The following is a 24821-nucleotide window of genomic DNA, read 5'->3' as shown; positions in this document are numbered from 1 at the left end:
AGGTGACATGTGCAAACACGCCCTACGGCGCGTTTTAAGTTGGGGAAATAATTCCCCTTTAATCCTGAGGGCCCCTGGGGGCTTCCAGTAAGCGCCACTGCACTGCATTGCAGAGAGGTGGTCTGGGCCGTGCCCCTTTTTACATCTCTCTGCAACGCAGCTCTGTGGCATTTACTGTAGGTACCTAGTGGGCTAGTTGGACCCTAGGGACCCTCAGGATTCAAATGAACTTAATATTCCAACTAAAAACGGCCACAGGGTGTGTTTACACAGTGGTGAAGGGAGGAGACGGGGCCTGAGTTAACGTGTGCAAAGACGCCCTGTCGCGCGTTTTAAGTTGGGGAAATAATTCCCCTTCAATCCTGAGGGACCTTGGGGGCCAACTAGCCCACCAGGTGCTTCCAGTAAGCGCCACTGTGCTGCGTTGCAGAGAGGTGGTCTAGGCCATGCCCCTTTTTACATCTCTCTGCAACGCAGCTCTGTGGCGCATACTGGAGGTACCTAGTGGTCTAGTTGGACCCTAGGGACCCTCAGGATTCAAGGGGACTTAATCTCCCAACTTAAAACGGCCACAGGGCATGTTTACACAGTGGGGAAGGGAGGGGACGTGGCCTGAGGTGACGTGTGCAAACACACCCTTTGGTGCATTTTAAGAGGTAGTTTTAATCCCCTGCCCTATTATATACTAGGGGCTTACAGAGGAGGTCATGCTAATCACAGGGGGACCCCAACGCATAGTGTTCCCTAGTGTATGTAGGTGTTTTCACTGTATTCTGAGTGTCTTTTAACATAACACTGGGTCTAGGACTGGTTAGTCAGACTCAGTTACACCAGGGTCCGTCTGAAAAAGTTGAGGGTACAGGATGATTTTGCAACAAGGCTTCTTTCTGCTCTTCTGTTTGTTCTTTCTGCACGTTATCCTTCTTCCTGCACTTTTCTTCGTCTTTGAGGACTTCTGTTGCTTCTTTCTGCATTTCTTTTTTTTCTTTCTGTGCGTTTTTTCTTCTTTCTTCACATGTCCTATCTCTGTAGGCATAGTTTAAACAACCTTTGAAATTCACTGAAAAACCATAGGTTTCAGGCACGTTATAGTTAGGAATTAGCATTTAAAAAGCCTTAAAAATTCACTGAAAAAACCATAGGTTTCAGGGGCGTTATAGTTAGCTGGACTTTTCGCTCGTACAAAACCATTGAAATTTCCCTGTTATAGTTAGTTCAGCTAACTATAACTCGCGCACCCGCAATGCACTGCTGATGACGTCACATGTTACATCACTCATGATATGGTCAGTGACATCACTCATTACATCACTCATGACATCTCAAATGACATCACTGATGACATCACTGATTACATCATCCTTGTGATAGAGTGGCAGACCTCCTCTCCCCTTAATATAACCTTTGATACACACATTCAAAAATAGAAACTAAATGTTCAAAACAATGGACATACCAATACCAGTTACAACAACCTATTCAGTAATTCTAAGATCCACATACACATCCACTCATTCACCAACAGTCCTATACAGTCACTCATACATGTACTCACTCATCATATGTACTCATACACCTATACATCCTGTTACACAACACCACTCATCCATAGAGTTACTCACACACATAGTCACTCACGCTAATAAAGAATCAAACATCCATTTACTTGCATATACAGTTATACACACTCCACCACACTTACTTCTACAGAAACTTACACATACTTAGTCTTTACAACAATCACTTATAGAAACACATACTTATTCATACAGGAACTCTTCCAATCTCTCACTCTCACATATACTCACTTATATACACCAATAGTCACATATACTAGTTTAAAACATATGTAGTTACTTATAAAGATACTATTGAGACAGTCATTCACTCACTAACACACCCATGCACACACTCATCCACCCATACAGTCCTGCACACATGCTGTCTTCAACACATACAAACAGTGAGTCACTCATTCATGTACCTATGCACTATGTAATACCCCCCACCGAACCATACAGACACTCAGACACTCATACTGATACTCAAAAAAACAACTAATAACCTATATAGACACTCATGTAGCTACTCAACAACCCATGCAGCCACTTATACACAAAGTGAGAGACTGACACAGATATTTACATATTTAAACATTACTCACTAAGCCATGTATTCACTAAGATACACTTAATCAGTCAGTTAAACAATCAATTTTTCAAAAACAAATCATCCATTTAGACACTTATATACCCATTTATTCTTCCATCGACCTTGACATATACATATATAAAACATATGTAATTTTCAGAAAAACACACATTCACTGGATGATGTCATCAGTGGTGTCATCAGTGATGTCATTTGAGATGTCATCAGTGATGTCATAAGTGATGTCACTGACCATGTCATGAGTGATGTAATATGTGACGTCATCAGCAGTGCATTGCAGGTGCGTGAGTTATAGTTAGCTGAACTAACTATAACGGGGGAATTTCAATGGTTTTGTACGAGTGAAAAGTCCAGCTAACTATAACGCCCCTGAAACCTATGGTTTTTTCAGTGAATTTTTAAGGGTTTTTAAATGCTAATTCCTAACTATAATGTTCCTGAAATCTTTTGTTTTTTCAGTGAATATATATATATATATATATATATATATATATTTATATAAAACAACAAAATGCCCTGAAGCATGAGAAGGTCACTCTACCCGGCCGTGAGAAGGAGCACCATTTCCAAAGAGTGAAAGGCAAAAGTGAAAGGCTGAGGTTAGAAACTAATTCCGACCTGTCAGCACGGCGCTTACGATGATATACAGCTCGCAAGTGACTGTCTCCTACGTACGACAGGTTACTAAAATATGCGTGAAAATGAACACACACTGAACCTACTCAAGGGACTAAAGCATACTCACCTCCAGGGACTGTATGTCTCATCATGCAACAATGGCTAATGGATTTAAGACACGCCCAATGGGGGCGGTTGTGCCAGTAATAAATCGTGATAATTAAATGAATGTGAGACGTCGGTGTGGTGTTTAAAGATAGCCCATGAAGAAGAGGCAGACATGACTTGAAAGGCGTTGGCTACATGGAAAATTGAATGGGAAATGCAAATGCGAGCTGGCAAGGTATATACAGCTGGATGGTGTAAGCGCCGTCGAGTGACCTTCTAAAGCTTCAGGGCATTTTGTTGTTTTATCTATGTGCACGACGGCCCAGCCGTGAGAAGGAGCACCATTACCAAAGAGTGAAAGGCTGAGGTTAGAAACTAATTCAGACCTGTCAGCACGGCACTTACGATGATATACAGCTCACAAGTGACTGTCTCATACCTACTATAGGTTACTAAAATATGCGTGAAAATGAACACACACTGAACCTACGCAAGGGACTAAAGCATACTCACCTTCAGGGACTGTATGTCCCATCATGCAACAATGGCTAATGGATTTAAGACACACCCAATGGGGGCGGTTGTGCCAATAATAAATCGTTATAATTAAATGAATGTGAGACATCGGTGTGGTGTTTCAAGCGAGCCCATGAAGAAGAGGCGGACATGCCTTGAAATGCGTCGGCTACATGGAAAATTGAATGGGAAACGCAAATGCGAGCTGGTAAGGTATATACAGCCGGATGGTGTAAGCGCCGTCGAGTGACCTTCTAATGCTTCAGGGCATTTTGTTGTTTTATTGTTTTATCTATGTGCGCGGCGGCCCAGCCGTGAGAAGGAGCACCATTTCCAAAGAGTGAAAGGCAAAGTGAAAGGCTGAGGTTAAAAACTAATTCCGACCTGTCAACACGGTGCTTACTATGATATACAGCTCGCAAGTGACTGTCTCCTACCTACTATAGGTTACTAAAATATGCGTGAAAATGAACACACAATGAACCTACGCAAGGGACTAAAGCATACTCACCTTCAGGGACTGTATGTCCCATCATGCAACAATGGCTAATGGATTTAAGACACACCCAATGGGGGCGGTTGTGCCAATAATAAATCGTTATAATTAAATGAATGTGAGACGTCGGTGTGGTGTTTAAAGCGAGCCCATGAAGAAGAGGCGGACATGCCTTGAAATGCGTCGGCTACATGGAAAATTGAATGGGAAACGCAAATGCGAGCTGGCAAGGTATATACTGCCGGATGGTGTAAGTGCCGTCGAGTGACCTTCTAATGCTTCAGGGCATTTTGTTGTTTTATATATATATATATATATATATATATATATATATATAAAATTCACTGAAAAAACCATAGGTTTCACACATGTTATAGTTAGTGGAAATTTTACTGATAAAAAACCAATGAAATTGCCCCGTTATAGTTAGCGCAGGCAACTATAACTCACGCGACCACAATCCTCTGCTGATGCTAATACTGTATTTAGACACTTATTTGCCCATGTCTTCTTCCATACATTTTTAGCTATACATATATTACAAATATTTTTTTTTCATAAAGACACATATGTCATCAGCAGAGGATTGCGGTCGCGTGAGTTATAGTTGCCTGCGCTAACTATAACGGGGCAATTTCATTGGTTTTTTATCAGTAAAATTTCCACTAACTATAACATGTGTGAAACCTATGGTTTTTTCAGTGAATTTGCAAGGTTTTTTAAATGCTAATTCCTAACTATAACGTGTGTGAAACCTATGGTTTTTTCAGTGAATTAGTACGGTTTTTTAAATGCTAAGTTTTTTTCCCTTATAATAAGCCCTGTACAGGGGGTGGGGTAAGTGTGGATAGTGTTTTTTTCCATTGTAATAAGCCCAGCACATTTGGTGGCCTTCGGCCACCAAAAGCACAGGGGGTGGGGTAAGTGTGGATAGTGTTTTTTTTATTTTTATTTTTTTACCGTACGCTTACCGTAAGCGTACGGTAAGCGTACCCCGCGAAATTGCCGAAAAAAAAATAAAACCGTTTTTGCACTTGGGGGATGTTTGGCGACTCCCTCAACATGACTATGTGGGAGGGAGTTGTCAAAACAGCCCCTTTACATGTTTTTGGGCTTCCGATTTTAAAAATCTCTCTCAGTGCGAGAGACAAAATGGCGGCCGTCGCTTCCTGGTTTCGGCCGATTCGAATGTTTACTAAGATCTAAGAGCCAATCAGAATCGCGCTCGCGCACGCCACCGTACGCTTACGGTAAGCGTACGGTAAGCGTACCGTAAGCTGGCTCAGATATATATATTGATTTAAAGGCTATTTTCTCAGAATCTACTGAACAGATTTACACCAAACCTACAAAAGGCACTTCCTTGACCTAGGGACTACCTCTCTGCCAAATTTTGAGTAATTCTGTTCAGCCATTCGGGCTGTAGCTCGTTCTAAAGGTCCTATGGAAAAATGCATGGGAAAAACGCGTTTTGGGACCCCCCTTTTATCTCAGCCCCCGCTTGACGAATCCCCCCGAGACTTTCAGGGTAGGAGCGGAGCGTAGCGCCCCACCTATTTTGAGAAATTCGCGAGGATTCGTCGACCGGCGCCAAAGTTATTCAAAATAGAATGTTGAGGTTTTCCTATGGAAACGTGGTCCTAACTATAACTACCTACTGGCTATCGCCAGTAGGTAATATATATAGATATATATATATATATATATATATATATATATATATATATATATATATATATATATATATATATATATATATATATAATGTAACACAATCCCGATGATAATGGAGGCTGTCTGACCAGGCGGTCCGTGCTGGGGCAATCGGCAGCCCCAAATATGTAACACCAGCCAATTTCAGATACGAAATCAAAACACGGACACCGAGGAGAATTGCAATACGAGTCGGTTTAATCGCTGCAACCACAACAACGCGTTTCAGCTTTCGCCTTGTTCACGTCAAGCGTACAGTGATTTGAATAAAGTTTAAATATCTTACAAAATGATTGACACAAAGGAAGGGCTACTCAAGTCATCAAGGTCAGGCTTAGGGAGAGTGGCAGCCATCTTAACACTGTAAAAGTTAAATGAACATTGATACTGCCCATACCATGTCAGAGGATTTAGACAGAAATAAAAGTCAAAACCAGAACCAGACAAAGGAACAGACCAGCGCCCCAGTGGGCGTAATGCATCTATCCATCATGGACTAAAGAAATTAATCACATAATGCCATTGATCCGTAATGTCCGCTTACAAATCAACTAAAGTATCTACTTCAGGAGCTTCGAGTAGTGCTGGTCTAACTCTGCACAAAAAATCAAGTAATTTTTTAGCCCAATTCCAGATGCTGAATCAAGGGCGGACAGAACAATACCAGGAACAATCTGGGCAGAGAGGCAGAGGACGAGGCGGGAGAGGAAAAACAAGAGGAACAAACAGGCCAAACAGAGGAGCAAGAAAAGAAATGGGAAGCCCAATGGGAATGCTGACAAGGGGCAAAACAGCGCAACCATGACTGTGGTTAATCTTTCCAAACGAGTACTATCTGAGGATGAGAGAGATCTTCTTGGCCTAGGTTTGTCCTTTTGTCCTACTTCCAACTTCAACTTTGTACAAACTAGGATTGATCTATTTTATTTTTCTCGTAAACTCAAACTCAAGAAATGGTTTGACACCAAACACAACAAACAGGAATTTAGGCATGTTGGGGTACCCGTGAGTAATCTTAATATTGATTATATTGAGGTTTTACATGCATTGTCCTCTATGTCTGAATCTGATGTGGATATTCCTGATGTTAATGTGGAAGATTACGATATTGATCCTAATGTTAACCCAGGTAGTTGTTTTAAACCAAAATCAGTCTTCTTGCCTAACATTGAATGTGATGCCATTGAGGTTTTTGAGAGGGGTGTTCTTAAGGAACTGAAGAAATTGAGGTACAGCAAAATTCCAACCAGTAGTAAAAACCTCAGTGGTTATCAGATCAAAGCCTTAGAAAATCTTGCGGCTGATAATACCATCGTTATCCGGCAATCGGATAAGGGTGGTAATGTAGTTGTTTTGGATAGGGCTGCATATCTTTGTGAGGGCTACAGGCAATTGGGTGACCGGGCTTGTTACTCAGTCTCCAACAGAGGGGCAGTTTCACAATCTAATCGTAGCTATGGAGAATTGTTGGTGGAATGGAGAGAGAAGGGGCTATTAGAATGGGAAGAATTTAACTATCTCAAATGTCCCTACCCCAGGACCCCAGTTCTATACCTACTTCCCAAATTACATAAAGATCCAGTCAACCCTCCAGGGAGACCGATTGTTTCATCCATTGGTTCCCTGTTAGAAAACACATCCCGTTTCATCGACCATTACCTACGACCATTTGTAGTTAGCTTACCGGCATATTTACGGGACACAACACACTTTCTTACTACAATTGATGGTATACACTGGGAGGCAGACTATACCCTGGTAACATTGGATGTAGGCAGTCTCTATACCAGCATTGAACATCAGCTTGGTCTGGAGGCGGTGAAACATTTTCTCAAAACCCGATCCATTTCCCTGCTTAATCACTCCCAAATGATTTTGGCTATGATTGAGTTCTGCCTAATGAATAATTTCTTCCTATTTGATGACGTCATCTATCGGCAGTCACAGGGCACGGCCATGGGCACCTGCTTCGCCCCCAGTTATGCTAATTTAGTCATGGGCTGGTGGGAGGAGCAGGTGGTCTCGCAAATGGCGGAATTTACCAACTGTGTCCTGTGGCTCCGATATATTGACGATATTTTTTTAATTTGGAAAGGTGATGCTGACTCTGCTACTGCATTTGTCAAGAAGCTTAACAACAATTCCTTTAATCTGGTGTTCACTGCGAACATCAGCAAGACCTCTGTGGAATTTCTTGATATTGTTGTAGAAATTAAAGATCAATATATGCATACTCATCTGTACCGCAAGAAAACTGCAGGGAACAGTATACTGAATGCATCCAGTGCACACCCTCCAAAGTTAGTGTATAGCATTCCCTACGGAGAACTCCTGCGTGCCAAACGCAATTGTAGCTCCTAAGACAGTTTCCTCAAGGAAAAAGACATAATGATTCAACGTTTCAAAGACAGAGGGTATCAAAATAAAACCATCAATGAGGCCTGTAAAAGAGTGGATGAGGTGGCACGTAGGGACCTACTACATCCTGGTCAACATGCAGTGGAACCTGATAATCTGCGTTTTATCACGAAATATTCAGGACAAGCACAAGACGTACGCCATATTCTTAACAAGTACTGGCATGTACTGCTCACTGATAGCAATTTGCAGAAACATCTTACAAGCCATCCACAAGTCACCTTTCAGAAAAGCAAATCACTCGGAGATGAGCTTAGTCCTAATATAATTACCGACTCTCCTAAACCCAATACGGGCGGCTGCCCGGGCTTCCGATGCTGCAAGAATTGCAAAGCATGTAAAAATAGCTCAGACTGTACTGGGGTACAATTTGCCAGCATGAGTAAGGAATTTAAGATCAAATCAATCAATCAATCAATCAAAGACATTTATAGAGCGCACTACCTACCCGTAGGGTCTCAAGGCGCTGGGGGTGGGGGGGGTGCCGCAACTGCTCGAACAGCCAGGTCTTCAGCATCTTCCTGAAGGAGAGGTGGTCTTGGGTCAGGCGCAGGTCGGTCGGGAGGGAGTTCCAGGTCTTGGCGGCCAGGTAGGAGAAGGACCTTCCTCCTGTAGTCGCTCTTCGGATGCGGGGGACGGCGGCGAGGGCGTGGTTGGCTGATCGGAGGTGGCGATTGGGAGCGTAGAAGTTGACTCGGCTGTTGAGGTAGCTCGGGCCTTGGTCGTGTAGGGCTTTGTGTGCGTGGGTGAGGAGGCGGAAGGTGATTCTTTTGTTGACGGGGAGCCAGTGCAGGTCTCTCAGATGTCCGGAGATGTGGCTGGTTCGTGGGATGTCGAGGATGAGTCTGGCTGAGGCGTTCTGGATCCGCTGGAGTCTCTTCTGGAGCTTGGCGGTGGTACCGGCGTAGAGGGCGTTGCCGTAGTCCAGTCGGCTGGTGACGAGGGCCTGGGTGACGTTCTTCCTGGTCTCGGTGGGGATCCACCAGAAGATCTTCCGTAGCATGCGTAGGATGTTGAAGCACGCCGAGGAGACGTTGTTGACTTGCCTGGTCATGGAGAGGGAGGAGTCCAGGATGAAGCCCAGGTTGCGTGCATGGTCTGTCGGTTTGGGTGCGGTGCCCAGGGCGGGAGGCCACCAGGAGTCGTCCCAGGCGGAGGGTGAGGAGCCCAGGATGAGGACCTCCGTCTTCTCCGAGTTCAGTTTCAGGCGGCTGGTCGTCATCCACTCGGCTACCTCTTTCATCCCTTCGTGCAGGTTGGCTCTGGCGGCGGCGGGGTCGTTGGTCAGGGAGAGGATCAGCTGGGTGTCGTCGGCGTAGGAGATTATGTTGAGGTTGTGTTGGCGTGCGATGGCCGCGAGGGGGCTCATGTAGACATTGAAGAGGGTGGGGCTCAGTGAGGATCCTTGAGGGACGCCGCAGAAGACTTCGGTGGCCTCTGACTTGTACGGTGGTAGACGGACTCTCTGTGTTCTTCCGTCGAGGAAGGAGATGATCCATTCCAGCGCCTTGTCCTGGATTCCGACGTTGCTGAGACGCTGTACTAGGGTGCGGTGGCAGACAGTGTCGAATGCTGCGGAGAGGTCTAGGAGGATGAGGGCCGCTGTTTCTCCGTTGTCCATCAGGGCTCGAATGTCATCGGTGGCGGCGATGTGGGCGGTCTCGGTGCTGTGATTTGCTCGGAAGCCGGACTGTGAGGGGTCGAGGGATCCATTCGTCTCGAGGAAGGCAGCCATCTGCTTGTTGACGGTCTTCTCGATGACTTTGGCTGGGAACGGGAGGAGCGAGATGGGGCGGTAGTTCTTGAGTTCGGTGGGGTCCGCTGTGGGTTTCTTGAGTAGAGCGCTGAGTTCGGCGTGCTTCCAGCTTTCCGGGAAGGTGGCGGTGTCGAAGGATGTGTTGATGATGTCTCGCAGGTGGGGTGCGATGACAGCGTCAGCCTTGTTGAAGACGTGGTGAGGGCAGGGGTCGGTCGGTGATCCGGAGTGGATGGAGTTCATCGTGCGGATGGTGTCTTCGGTGCTGATCGGGGTCCAGGCGTGGAGGGTGGTGGTGAGGGGTGGTTGTTCGGGCTTGGTGTGCGTTTGTTGGTTGTTGAAGCTGTTGTGTATGTCAGCGATCTTGTTGTGGAAGTATGAAGCGAGGGAGTTGCAGAGGTCTTGCGATGGGGTGATGTCGTTGTTTCCTGCGCTGGGGTTGGATAGCTCTTTCACGATGTTGAAGAGTTCCTTGTAGTTGTGTGCTTACATGCAATACCATGTACTGCGTGTATGCCCTGACATGCCCATGTAGGAAAGCATACATAGGCAGTACTATCCATCGTGCAAAGAAAAGAGTACTTGAGCATGTCAGGGCTATTCGCCACAATAACAGGCAGTACCCTGTGGCTCGACACTTTTTTGAGCAACATCAACAGAATGAGGGAGCGCTAAGGATGGTAGTTATTGATGCAGTTTTTGACAATGTACGTGGTGGTAATAAATTACTCCAGCTCAGACAACTTGAATCTAGATACATAGTGAACTTTGAAACAATGTCTCCTAGAGGGCTTAACTCTAGTGAGGAATTATCTGTACACCTGCAGACTAAATAGAATTACTTTGCCTTGTGCACGTAATAAATGTTTTGTGATTGTTGTTAACTGTATTTTTATATTTTGACACATTTTATTGTATTCTTTCAGGAAGGGGCCACGAAGGGCAGAACAGGTCATTGTGGATTTCAAGTGACTGAGTTGTTATGTACATACTAAATTTTCTATGGACAATATGGTGCTGCTCTGGCCCACTTGGGCTATATCTGTAACTTTAGTTGATTTGTAAGCGGACATTACGGATCAATGGCATTATGTGATTAATTTCTTTAGTCCATGATGGATAGATGCATTACGCCCACTGGGGCGCTGGTCTGTTCCTTTGTCTGGTTCTGGTTTTGACTTTTATTTCTGTCTAAATCCTCTGACATGGTATGGGCAGTATCAATGTTCATTTAACTTTTACAGTGTTAAGATGGCTGCCACTCTCCCTAAGCCTGACCTTGATGACTTGAGTAGCCCTTCCTTTGTGTCAATCATTTTGTAAGATATTTAAACTTTATTCAAATCACTGTACGCTTGATGTGAACAAGGCGAAAGCTGAAACGCGTTGTTGTGGTTGCAGCGATTAAACCGACTCGTATTGCAATTCTCCTCGGTGTCCGTGTTTTGATTTCGTATCTGAAATTGGCTGGTGTTACATATATATATATATATATATATATATATATATATATATATATATATATATATATATATATATATATATATAGTGTCTAGTCAAGTAAACTTTTGATAAAAATGACAAATAATTGAAAATAATTGATCATATTTTTATAGTTAATACATATTAATAAAATAATAAATTGTTATGAATGGGAATTGTTTTTAAGTTATTCTTTGAGAAATATTTTTTAGGACTTAATTACATATATTTTAAAAACATTTATTGCACATTTAAGTTAATGATTTGGTGTCTTGTAGCATTTTAATTCATTGATTTTAAGTTAATAAATATTTTAAATTATTTTAAATATATATTTTACTTTTAAATATATTAAGGATTTTATTTATGAATAATACATTTTATGATGTTCCTTATACTTTCCATTCCCATAAGGAGATGTAAAATATATTGCTGGAGAATTACATCAAGCTGAGTGTGAAAATTTGCTATTAGTAATTTTACATTTGTAGATTCAGTCTTAGATATCTCCACTCCTGGGGCGGAGACATGTAAGTCTGAACTTAAATGTAAGTTCACAATCTGAAATGATGAATACCACAACATTGTAGATGTACACCTAGGCGCAGCAGTAGATTTACACGAGTGCATTTATCAGTGTAAAATGTTCTTTGTGAAAATACCATATAAAGTAATATACTGTCTTCTGATAAGTGCAATATTGAGTATTATAACAACAAACAAATTGCATGCAACTTGTCAATAGAAAAAAGGCCCGATTCATCCCTATCAAAAGGCTTTTCAAGACTTTCCAAAAGGAGAGGGGGATGTGGCGCAATGTAGTTCAAGAGAGAGAGGTTTCCATTTCCCTTCGTCTTTGCCTATCTAAATGAAATGGGTGCACTATTGGGGATGGGCTCCTGAAGCATCTTCAGGCATTGTTATTGGATGCAGGAGAGTTTCAAAGATGATTAGAAACGAAAACAAAATGTACATGTCCACAGAAGGAAACGTTTTAAAAGTAGCACTGATACAATTGAAACTCTCAAGACTGTTTTTCAGGCCATGTAAGTATTATTAACCGGTTGGAAGTCTGTCTGGGAGAGATAGCTTGGCCCCCACTTAACGAACAAAAACGTGGGGTGCATGGAGAGGTCAAAGCAGGCATTTTCAAGACAGATTGAGAGATGGCTAGGAAAACTCATCTTGTGATTTCTGCTCTAGTTGCATTCCCCTTTACTTACAAGCGTGAGTGGGCAGACAGTGCTGGCAGCACCTTGTACACATGCACTCTAAAGTTATGCAGGTGATTCCAGTTTAATGCAGTCAGATAATTGTAGCTCTGGGGCTTGGTTGGGTTGTAAAGCTGCTAATCTAGACAACATAAAATGATCACCTATTGTGCTTCTGTGAACGACCACTGTCAGTAATAGTCTCTCCCCATGCTGTAAGTGTTTTCTAGTTTTAGAAACCATATAAAAAATGAGACACTGCATGCCAAGCCTGAAAGCCCTGAAACCAGACATGGGATGTACACAGTATTTGGACGCTTCAAATATATTACAGCCAAATGGCGGTGCAACATAATGTTAGCTTTTGTTTTCTTTTTTATTTTGTAACAAGACACAGTAATTGTACTTGGAACTGACAATACTGACACCTGAAGCCCTTATTTAGCTTTCGACTACATGTACAGCAGGCTGTTGGAAGGGAGCAATCACGTTGAAAGCTCAGAGCATTGTTTCATGTGACTATCCTCTAGCAATAAAAACACATGATTGCAAATTCACTCCCCCTGTTTTCTCCCTCCGGAAACCAGTCACATTGCACAAAGACTGACAAACATATTTATGAAACACATTTAACATGTGGTGATTTTCTGATTGCAGCCCTTTGTCCATTTGAGAGTGATTGCGGATGACCTTCGGGCACCATGGGCAGCCTGACACCAAAGTGATACTGGGCATTAGTTAGTAAATGCATTTCAGATCCTAGGCTGAATGCACACTCGTAAGCAGGGTACATACTCAGTAGCCACTTCTTTCATGAAGGTTAAATATTTTTGCAGGTACAAACAAATATTGCTTCTCTTAATTAAACCATGTCAACATTTCCTTTTTTGTCGGAGTAAGCTTGCATAATTTCCAGCATTTTGCATGATGGATGTGACATATAGTGCCCAAGAGTAAGAGAAGAAATTAATTTCTACTCCAGCAAATCATTCATGCTTTAGTGTGAACTGTTTTTTTTCATTTAACCAAAGAGAATGTGACTACTTTACATACATTGTGCAACTTTCTCTTCATGTCCGTAAAGATATTCTTTGTTCTCTGTTGATCCCTTGGTCTTATTATGGTCTGACTTAATAGCTCAGCTATTGCCAGACAACTATGTGAGATCCACCAGGACAGAGGTTTTGGCTCCACCCACATTTTGGGAGCCAGGAGTACATATTTAATTGGACAGAAGTTACACGTTTCCACAAAAAGTGCCTGCCCTCCACCCTGCTGTGATCATTTTGGTTATTTATCCAGCTGCTTGAGTTTGAACATCCAGGGGCACACGCATGACATTGTAATGGTATTAAAGTGACTTGGATAACTAGATAATTTATGTGATTTTTTTCTGGCAGCAGAATAGATGGGAGCAGGGTAGCCATTAAACTACATAGATTTTTAGGTCTGGCTATTGAATAAAACTTTCACTGACCTTTTAACCTATACCAAGTCTTTGCTTCCACACAAATACATACCCATTTCCATGCAATTTACCTTTAATGCTTCACATTACCATACTACATTTATGTAAAGCCAGGCCTAATGGCACTGCAAATGCCTTTTGGATTTTGATTCGGTAGGAAAGCATAACTCCTCTTTTTTCTGCAATCATTGTTGCATGTAGGTAATTTAAAATGTATGTAATATGTCTCAAGTGTGCAAGAACAACTACCCAATTAAAAAATGTAGAACACCATAAAACGTAGAAAAAATATTCCGCAGTGCACACCTCATTCTTGGTCAGTATTGAGATCGATGTACATTTCTTGTAATATTAAGTTTCCTGAATGGCATTATATTGTGATATATTACATCAACTTAATCAACATTCTTCACATTGTAAATTATTGTCAGCCTTCATAGAAGTAAACAAGTTCTCATCAGTCTTACCAAAGTTGCTATGTACTAGTTCTTCTTTCAGAAAAGCTGCTTTTCTATCTGTAATTAATGGCGTATTCTCCACCTTGTATCCAATTATATAATCACATTTGATCACTTTCCAATGCTTACTTAAGATAGATCTAATCTTGCATGCATTCCTGTCATCAGTGATGTCACTGACCATGTCATGAATGATGTAATATGTGATGTCATCACCAGTGCATTGCGGGCGCGCGAGTTATAGTTAGCTCAGCTAACTATAACAGGTGAATTTCTCTGGTTTTATATGAGTCAAATGCCCTGAGTCAAATGTCAAACTAACTATAACGTCCCTGAAACCTATGGTTTTTTTCTGTGAATTTCAAAGGTTTTTTAAATGCTAATTCCTAACTATAACGTCTGTAAAACCTATGGTTTTATCAGTGAATTTCAAAGTTTTTTAAATGTTAATTTCATATTTTAATATTTATAACACCTATATTTTCTCAACATTTTTTTGATATATTTTGGAACTCTATTATCCTTTTTTTTATTTGAAAAATATGTAATGTTTTATATCTTAAAAAAAAGTATGTATATCGTTTTGTCTTTTTTGGGAGAAAACTGAAGTCCCGTACCGTTAGTGTATCAAGCTCCATCAGCATGCGAATCCTTTCTGCCATATTGCTAAACTCGTAAAAGATGCGCATTTCGTATCCGACGGGTTTGTGGCACCGTGTCCCGCGTAACATCATGAACGTATTTGGTCGCGCCAGCTGCTACTTTGGTATGCGACAGGTACGCAGTACCAAGCCGCGCCTTACGTCATGCACGTATGGGGTCACGCCCGCTGCGTGTTGCGTATGCGACGAGTGCACGCTGCCAGGCCCTGTGTTACATCATAGACGTATGGTGTCGTGCCTGGTATGCCATTCCCTCATTTTTTTTTTATGTCTCAAAACTATAACTAAATAACTTTAAAGTGTATATAAGAGCAAGCGATAATCTAAAATATTTTAAACATTTATATATTTCTAACTGTCATAAACTTATATTATGGTAAATATATTTTCTCAAAATCACGTCGGGTGCGGCCTCCTTGCACGCTCGGTGCGCGATTGCCATGTGACCTTAAAGTAAAGCATTTGATTGGTTCACAACATTTCCCCATTGTAACTTTTGGAGGACCCCACCCATTTTAGTAATTCTCTCTACAGTGTTTGATGAGAGACTCCTCTTCTGCTTACAGAGCTTTTTTGAAAACTTTTTGCTATGTACACATATCTAACACTACACACAACATGCAACTGTCATCTTCATCAATATTCATGCTCTGTAAAGTAGCCTACCACCTGTGATAGCCATGCATCTAAAAGCTACATAACAGAACTATTCCCCACTGCCAGAGGTAACATGGTTGCATACGCTGTCCACAGCACAATGTAATGTGGTTGGGCCCAGGGGCAGTACCATGCATAGATAATGAACACATGGACACAGATAGATAGTGTAAGTGGGTACGGACACGTGCGCTCGACTTTTCATATATCACAGGTTCATATATCTAGTGACGTCTGTGCTGAATGCGTGTGGGTTGAGTGTAAACCAGCCCTCCGGGAATGGTTGCTGCTAGCATCAACTACAACAGTAATCGTTGGATCACACACAGAGATTCAATAATAAAAGGGTCAATAGTTTGTGCTGCAGTAAGGTAGGGACACTAGATGTGAAATAATACAGAAAAGATTCTATCGTAAAAGATCCATAACTTGCGGTATACTGAGATACAGGCAGTAGATCTGAAATAATACACAAAAAGATTGTATCATAAAGGGTCCATCAGGTCTAGTGCACTCAGATAACCACATCAAAAGAATTCAGCATGTGCACAGCCAGTGATGATGCGTACCGTATCTATGCGGGCCATACTAGGAGCAATGTCTGTTGCCTCGAACACTACATCATCTGCAATAGCGGCTCGATCTGAATTGTAGACACTGCTGTCTGCAGTGTAGGCCAGAGAGCGGTCACCAAGGGCCCACAGCCACCTGGCGTTGACCTGAGCTGTCCTGTTTGCCGTACGCGAAGCAACAAAAACCGTGTGCGGACCCTGTGATGATGCGTATGCATGGTGCGGACAGAGCGCACTGGAGCAGTGTCTTTTGCCTACAGGACTGCGTCATGTACAATAGCAACTCAATCTGAATTGTGAACACTGCTGTCTGCAGTGTAAATTGAAGGCAGTAGTGAGCACAGTCTTCCATGAATACTTTTTCTCACTTCCTCTTCACAAAATACAACAACATAAATTACACAAAACTCTGCAATAAATACATCAAAACAATTCGAATTGCGATCTCTGCTGTCCACTGTGTACACTGTTATTCAGTGTTCATTACCACTACCAAGAAGAATTTGGTCATTGTACTAGACCTATAAGTCATCTTAAAAAACTTATTCAAGCAAGTATACTAAAGGGCTATTGTGTATATTTCAATAGATGTTGCAGTTAGTTGCCTACTGGATTCTGTAATTACACAATCACCACTCGATCTGAATTGTGAGCCCTGCTGACCACAGTGTAGGCCAGAGGCAGTGGTCATTAACGCCTCACAGCCACGTGCCGTTGGATTCGAAAGCACGGAGTTGGTTGCACCTGATCGGAGGGGGGACACACAAATCATCACAATCTTTAACTTCTGACATCCTCAATCAGAATCAAGACCCCGTTTCACTGTTCCGACCTGCTGTACCACGGTGTACTCCACCGACTGCAGTCAGCCAAGCCCAATAATTATGTGCAGCAGTTAGCTACGGAAGCACAGAGTCTGATGCACGTCAACGGAGGGAGTTCTGTGAAAAACAAGCAGCAGGTAATATCGGACATTGTTCATTTTGGGATCAAGACACCGTTCCACTGTAGGGACCTAGAGTTGATTGCACCTGGTCGAAGGGAGTACTTTCATCTACACTCTCAGATACAGTTCTAACATCGTCCATTGTGGGATCAAGACACCATTTCACTGTTTGAACCTGCTGTACCATGGTGTACTCCACCGGCTGCAGTCAGCCAAGCCCAATTATCATGTGCAACAGTTAGCTACGGAAGCACAGAGTCTGATGCACGTCAACGGAGGGAGTTCTGTGAAAACCAACAAGCAGCAGGTAATATCGGACATCGTCCATTCTGGGATCAAGACACCGTTCCACTGTTGGGACCTAGAGTTGGTTACAGCTGGTCGAAAGGAGTACCCTCATCTACACTCTCAGATGCAGTTCTAACATCGTCCATTGTGGGATCAAGACACCGTTCCACTGCTGGTACCTGTTGGACTACTGTGTTAGTAGTATACAGAGCACTCCACGGTGCTGGGCCTAAGGATGGGCGCTGTCTGCCTATGTCGCGGTAGCCAACGTTGATCTCAGGAGCCTTCCCAGCTCGCAGACCTCGGCCCAGGAGCTTCCGCCAAAAAGGTGGTGGGTCCTCTTTCACATACGGCAGTGTCGAAAGGTGAACTGTGGGGTATATGTGCGTTACAGTGGCCATGACGGTTTCTGGGTACCAGCAGGCTGAGAGCATTATTCCCGCAGCCACCTTCACTCACAGCGTCAGCCTCGTGGCGGTGTAAGCTACGCAGACCTGACAGACATGTTTGCCATTCCGGAAGAGAACCACACCCAGAGAAATGTGCCTTTTATTCATACCCCTACACTAGCCTTGCGTATGCCGAGCCAGCCCACTACGCTAAAGATTTGGGGGGTCACACGTACGTGCTATGTTTTCATAATCTTCCCTACTGACTGTACTATAATGGTTCCACCACTGTCCACTTCACTCAATAGACCATCAGTGTATGTTGACATGTACATGTCTGTGCTCTGCATACTCAAATCTGTCCGGCACATCCCCTCAACAGTTTGCATTGTATACTTTTATAATCGAGAATCACTAGCCACCTCCGCACATACTTTGCTCCAATCTCTCGCCGCATTCTGCATTGTGTGGCAGAGGTGCTATGTTTGGTTTGTGTACATGGCTAGCCACGGTTCCCACAAAACGTATGTTGTTGTGTCTGCTAGGTGTACATGTTGTTTGTCATGTTGTATGTGATTATATAAGGTAGCGCGTTTATTTACGAGCAGTGGTTTCTCCCATGTACATATCGCTGTCTTAAAGGGGATACCGAAGTTTTTCTCACAGGTGAAAAGTGGGACCACAATGGCAGTCATTCATTACTATGCAAGAATGTCCAACTGCACGACGCTTCTAAGCTTACAGCCCCCAATCTTGTGTGCTTTCTTAAAAGCACGCCAACTCCCACAATCAGACCAACATTCACACAGCTTTCTAACGGCAGTTATCTGCTTCTTAATAACATGGACTGCTATGCAATGTTAGCTGGCATACCGTATGTCCTTACTGTTTAAAACCGAATAACTTCCTCTGACAATCTCTATTCCCACCCACACAAAGTAACTCCTAAAGTTCAACTTGGCCGTCAATACCTACTTTGAAAACAGATTTTATTAAACGGAACAAACTGAAAGCGATTTTGTTTCAAACAGAAGTGTCCCTCACTTCTCCAAAAGTAATTTATCGACTGCAGATAGCACGAACTTCAAGTAAAATACACTCCCTTTCAAATACGAACCTCCCATTGCACTTTGTGAATTGTTACACAATTTTCAACACATCTGACATTTAAGGTCTGGCACACTTTTTTAACACTGTCTCCTCCGGCCTTCTCACAAGCTTTCAAACTGTTTTTAGTTTAATACCAGACTTCATTCATTCGATCATCTCTGGATTAACAGCAACAGTGCCCATAATTCTCTCTCTGTTTGCGGCCATCCTACTACTATTTTAGCTTGTTAAAAATGGCTGCGATCCCTGTGGTAACAAGCATGTCCGGCAGAATACGCCTCTACGCGAAGCTACATCAATACCATAAAACATGGAACAACTTTTCGGCTGCCTGCCTCTATCTATTATCGGAGCCAGCTACAACACAACATTTATTTACACATATACAATCTGCGTGCAACCATCTTTTTATTGAAAAACTTGCCCAATCGGCTGGTGAATGGTTCTATGCCTTGCCAACATCCCAACAAACACTCCCGATATCCAGCAGGTAATGGAGTATCTTGAAAACCATGAACTTGATTGTTCGGGCAGTGGAGCAATGGCAGATGCAACGCAAAAAGGTATCCTGGCGGAATGGGATTTCTGCACAGCCGCGAAAGATCTCCTGCAACGTGCGACCTTTGACAACATCGCAGATTGCCTGCCAATTCAAATTGCCACTCCAACATTAGAGGAACATTACTGTCCATTCGAGGAAATGAATTGGAACGCTATTCTCACACGATGGCAACAATCGCCTCTTGGAACATTACGCGTCTCAAGCCGCTGAAGAACTTCCGCACTGCAATCTCCAAGACTTGTAAGAAATTCACTTAATTCTTGGATTGATTTTTTCCAACTTTTTTGACTTTTTCCTATTACATTTTTTAATACACTACGATTGAACTATTTTCATACAATAACTCTCTAAGTATGCTTAGGCATTTGAACTCTGTTTTCATTATTGGCCCTTACGTCTCCACACTAACCAGGGATAGATGATGTATGGCCTATGCAAATACGCTATTTACTTGCTAAATTAGCCTAAACCCGACATCCATTTTGAAACCATATCATTCTTTGTACACTCATCTCTCTGCCTGCCTGTTATCCACGAAGCCCTTTCACACAAATTAGCTCATCCTCAGCCTCTGCTCACGAGCTGGCGATCAACATAAAAAAACACGGCATTGTTTAGGAACTGCTGGCACAATGTGGTAATCGTATCCTACCTTTATTTTCATTCTACAATTTACAGTCATTCATGTCTCATAGGTATTGTTTATGTCACATGGAACTGTCACATATAATGTGGAATTGACTGATGCAGGAGCTTAGGTTTGAATACAGCAGAAGCCTCAGCTGGATGCCTTACCTCTTGCACCAGTGGTTTCATTTGTGGCACTTAAATCAAGACACTTTTTAAATAACTTGCAGACTCCATCGCTTTATCCCACACAGCCACTTTCTTAAACACACCTGATTCCCCATTTGTCTTCTGTGGCATTGCAACTTTCTGCATTATATTCTCCATGATTATTTCTTTATTCCGGATTGCTAAAACACTCCATTCGAGTCATCAGACCGGTAGAGGTGAGTAGTTTGCTTCCCACTCCCGCTATAGTCTAAACCCATACTAACACCACTTGCATAGCTATGCTACAGTGGCCAGTATGCTACAGCGCCCAGAGCTCATCAGTTTACAGCAATCAGCTCATGGTTTCATCCCCGAGTGTACTGGCACCTCACCTCAGCACCATCTCACTCTGGGCAAAACAGCACTTTCACACCACTAGGGGTGAATACTTTGCTTCACACTCCCTGTACAGCACACCCTAACCACCCCACAGAGCTCACAGCGCTATAGTCTAAACCCATACTAACACCACTTGCACAGCTATGCTACAGCGGCCTGTATGCTACAGCGCCCAGAGCACATAGGTTTACAGCAATCAGCTCATAGTTTCATCCCGAGTGTACTGGCACCTCACCTCAGCACCATCTCACTCTGAGCAAAACAGCACTTTCACACCACTAGGGGTGAATACTTCGCTTCACACTCCCTGTATAGCACATCCTAACCATCCCACAGACCTCACAGCGCTATAGTCTAAACCCACACTAACACCACTTGCACAACTATGCTACAGCGGCCAGTGTGCTACAGCGCCCAGAGCACATCAGTTTACAGCAATCAGCTCACGGTTTCATCCCTGAGTGTACCGTCACCTCACCTCAGCACCATCTAACTCTGGGCAAAACAGCACTTTCACACCGGTAGGGGTGAATACACCGCTTCACACTCCCTGTGTAGCACAACCTAACCACCACACAGTGCCCCTATCCTCCTCTTTCCTACTCTTTTCATCCTTTTTTCCCCTTACTCGCTTCAACGGAATCACAAAATGGCTGCCAACACTTCCTAGTTGCAACCGCTCGCAACGCTCGCAGCAAATAAGCAACAAGCTCATGCTCGTAACGCCTCAGCCAATAAGAAGGCAGAATTCCCAAGTATCGATATCTGTAAATTTCTGTATTTCCCCAAAACTACTGAACGGATTTATACCAAATAAGCAAAAGCTTGCTTTCTAGACCAAGACCCTTTTCCCTGCCAAATTTGGGGTAATTCCGTTCACCCGTTCAACCTGTAGCCTTGTCTAATGTTTTCTATGGAAATTAACATGGAGAAAACACGTTTTGGGAGCCCCTTTTTTCTTTACCCCCCGTTGACGAATCACCCCCAAACTTTCAACATAGGAGCTGATATGAACAAAAAATGAGTTTGGAAAATTTCATGAAGATTCATCAAACGATGGAAACTTGGTCCTAACTATAACTACCTAATGGTGACCGCCAGTAGGTAATATATATATCTATATATATTACCTACTGGCAGTCGCCAGTAGGTAGTTATAGTTAGGACCAATTTTCCATAGGAAATCCGCAACATTCTATTTGGAATAACGTTGGCGCAAATTGACGAATCTTCGCTAAATTTTCAAAACTTTTGGCCAGCTCTGGTCGGCACCAATCCTGAAAATTTCACGGTGATTCGTCAAGCGAGGGCCGAGAAAAAGGGGGGTCCCAAAACACGTTTTCCCCATTCATTTTCCCATAGGACCTGTTGACGCAGCTACAGCCCTAACTGCTGAACGGAATTACACCAAATTTGGCAAAGAGGTAGTCCTCAGCTCAGACTCGTGCCTTTTGCTTAAATGGTGAAAATTCGTTCAGTAGTTCCTGAGAAAATTAGAGTTAAAAAGACAGATATATCTGGGCGGAGCCTAACCACACATCTCATCGTGAGATCTGATTGGCTCTCAGTACTTCATCCAAGAAGTGTTGGCGGCCATCTTGGGACCAATATACATGATAGAACCTCATTAAAAAGCATTGCAGTTAATAGAAGGTTTTAAGACTTTATTTACATTATCAATCATTTGTTGATGGTACCATACTCATTTTAGGAATTGTGGTGTGTTCTAAGGTGATTTTACCATGTGAAAAAGCCTTCTGCTGTGATATCATGAATCATGTTTGAGAGAAAACTATTTTCTCATGCTTTTCCCACAGAGGTTTGGAAGGTGATCTATAAGCTAAACTGAGAGCATATTTTCTGTAAATTCACATTATCTTTCTCAGTCATGTGAGAATGAAGTCTGACATTCTCAGTAAAACATGTACATCCAACAAGGGCAGAGACTGTCAGTTGATTCCTTTGTGTTCTACTGCAGCTTCCCAGAGTGTGCTAAAGAACAACTAGAGCGCTAACAGTCCTACTTATGACAAACGTATTGAACACCTGAAGCCATCTTGATTGGAATAAAGTGGTAACTCTTAAAACATTTAATTTAAAAAGGAACACAATGAGGGGGTTAATTTTGCCATAGAAAGTATCATTAGTGCTGCAGAAAGAAAAATTAGGGCACATTTTGAGTGACTTCTCAAATCCTCTTGTATTTCATTAAAAAATTCTGACATGCAGACTGAAACATGCACTTTCAATACCAGCAGCAGACTTCCCTGGTGAGCAGTAGCTTTACTACAGTGATCTAATGAGCAACTAGAGTGCTAACATTCTGAATTTATAGCAAATGTGTGACACATCTGAATGCCTTCGTGATGGAATGAAAGTAAAAAACTGAAAGTATTTCCTACTGAGGAGACTGTGGTAAATGAGGAAATTAGGAAACTTCATAACAAATAAGTCTCCCAAAATGGCCACCAGAGACAAAAGAGCCCAAATGTAGCACAAATATCACCCAGATGTAGCCCAAATATAGCCCAATGACAGAATGTCCCAGAGTGTTCTAACGAACAACTAGAGCGCTAACAGTCTTACTTATGACAAAAGTATGGCACACCTGATGCCATCTTGATTGGAATAAAGTGGTAACACTTGAAACATTTGATTTACAAAGGAACAAAATGAAGGGGTTCATTTTGCCATAGAAATTATGATTAGTGCTGCAGAAAGAAAAATTAGGGCACATTTTGACTTCTCAAATCCTCTTCTATTTCATAAAAAAAATCTGACATGCAGACTGAAACATGCACTTTGAATACCAGCAGCAGACTTCCCTGGTGAGCAGTAGCTTTACTACAGTGATCTAATGAGCAACTAGAGTGCTAACATTCAGAATTTATGGCAAATGTGTGACACATCTGACTGCCTTCTAGATGGAACTAAAGTACAAAAATGAAAGTATTCCTACTGAGGAGACTGCAGTAAATGAGGAAATTAGGAAACTTCATAACAAATAAATCTCCCAAGATGGCCACCAGAGACAAAAGAGCCCAAATGTAGCCCAAATATCACCCAGATGTAGCCCAAGTATAGCCCAATGACAGAATGTCCCAGAGTATTCTTAAGAACAATTAGAGCGCTTACTGTCTTACTTATGACAAAAGTATGGCACACCTGAAGCCATCTTGATTGGAATAAACTGGTAACACTTAAAACATTTAATTTAAAAAGGAATACAATGAGGGGGTTAATTTTGCCATAGAAATTATGATTAGTGCTGAAGAAAGAAAAATTAGGGCACATTTTGAGTGACTTCTCAAATCCTCTTCTATTTCATTAAAAAATTCTGATATGCAGACTGAAACATGCACTTTTAATACCAGCAGCAGACTTCCATGGTGAGCAGTAGCTTTACTACAGTGATCTAATGAGCAACTAGAGTGCTAACCTTCAGAATTTATGGCAAATGTGTGACATATCTGAATACCTTCTTGATGGAATCAAAGTAAAAAACTGAAAGCATTTCCTACTGAGGAGACTGCAGTAAATGAGGAAATTAGGAAACTTCATAACAAATAAATCTCCCAAGATGGCCACCAGAGACAAAAGAGCCCAAATGCAGCACAAATATCACCCAGATGTAGCCCACATGTAGCCCAATGACAGAAGTGTGCAAAACACTTATTTTTTGTGTATTTGCAGTTTTATATAGTGCAGACTTGTCAGGTATTGGAGTGCTTTACATGAGCATTGGTTACATCACACAAGATCAAATTCATTTTGGTTGTAGACATAAGATTAAGTGATTTGACCAGAATCACAGAATGTTGAGCTGAAGCAGAAACTCCAACCTGGTTCCCCAGTCGTAAAGTCTGCAGTTCTGGAAGTAACACCACATCCTCTCCCCTAAGTGCAAAATGTAATCAAGTGGTCAACTGGATAAAAAAACATAAAGATTACAAATAATGTAAAAGTTCTTTGTCGCTATTTGAAAACTCAGAAAATATGTCCTCATTTTAGTTTTTTAGAGCACTAGCCATCATTTTTATGCA

This window comes from Triturus cristatus, chromosome 4_1, assembly GCF_964204655.1.
Source record: "Triturus cristatus chromosome 4_1, aTriCri1.1, whole genome shotgun sequence".
Classification (NCBI taxonomy): domain Eukaryota; kingdom Metazoa; phylum Chordata; class Amphibia; order Caudata; family Salamandridae; genus Triturus; species Triturus cristatus.
This window is presented reverse-complemented; position numbering follows the sequence as displayed.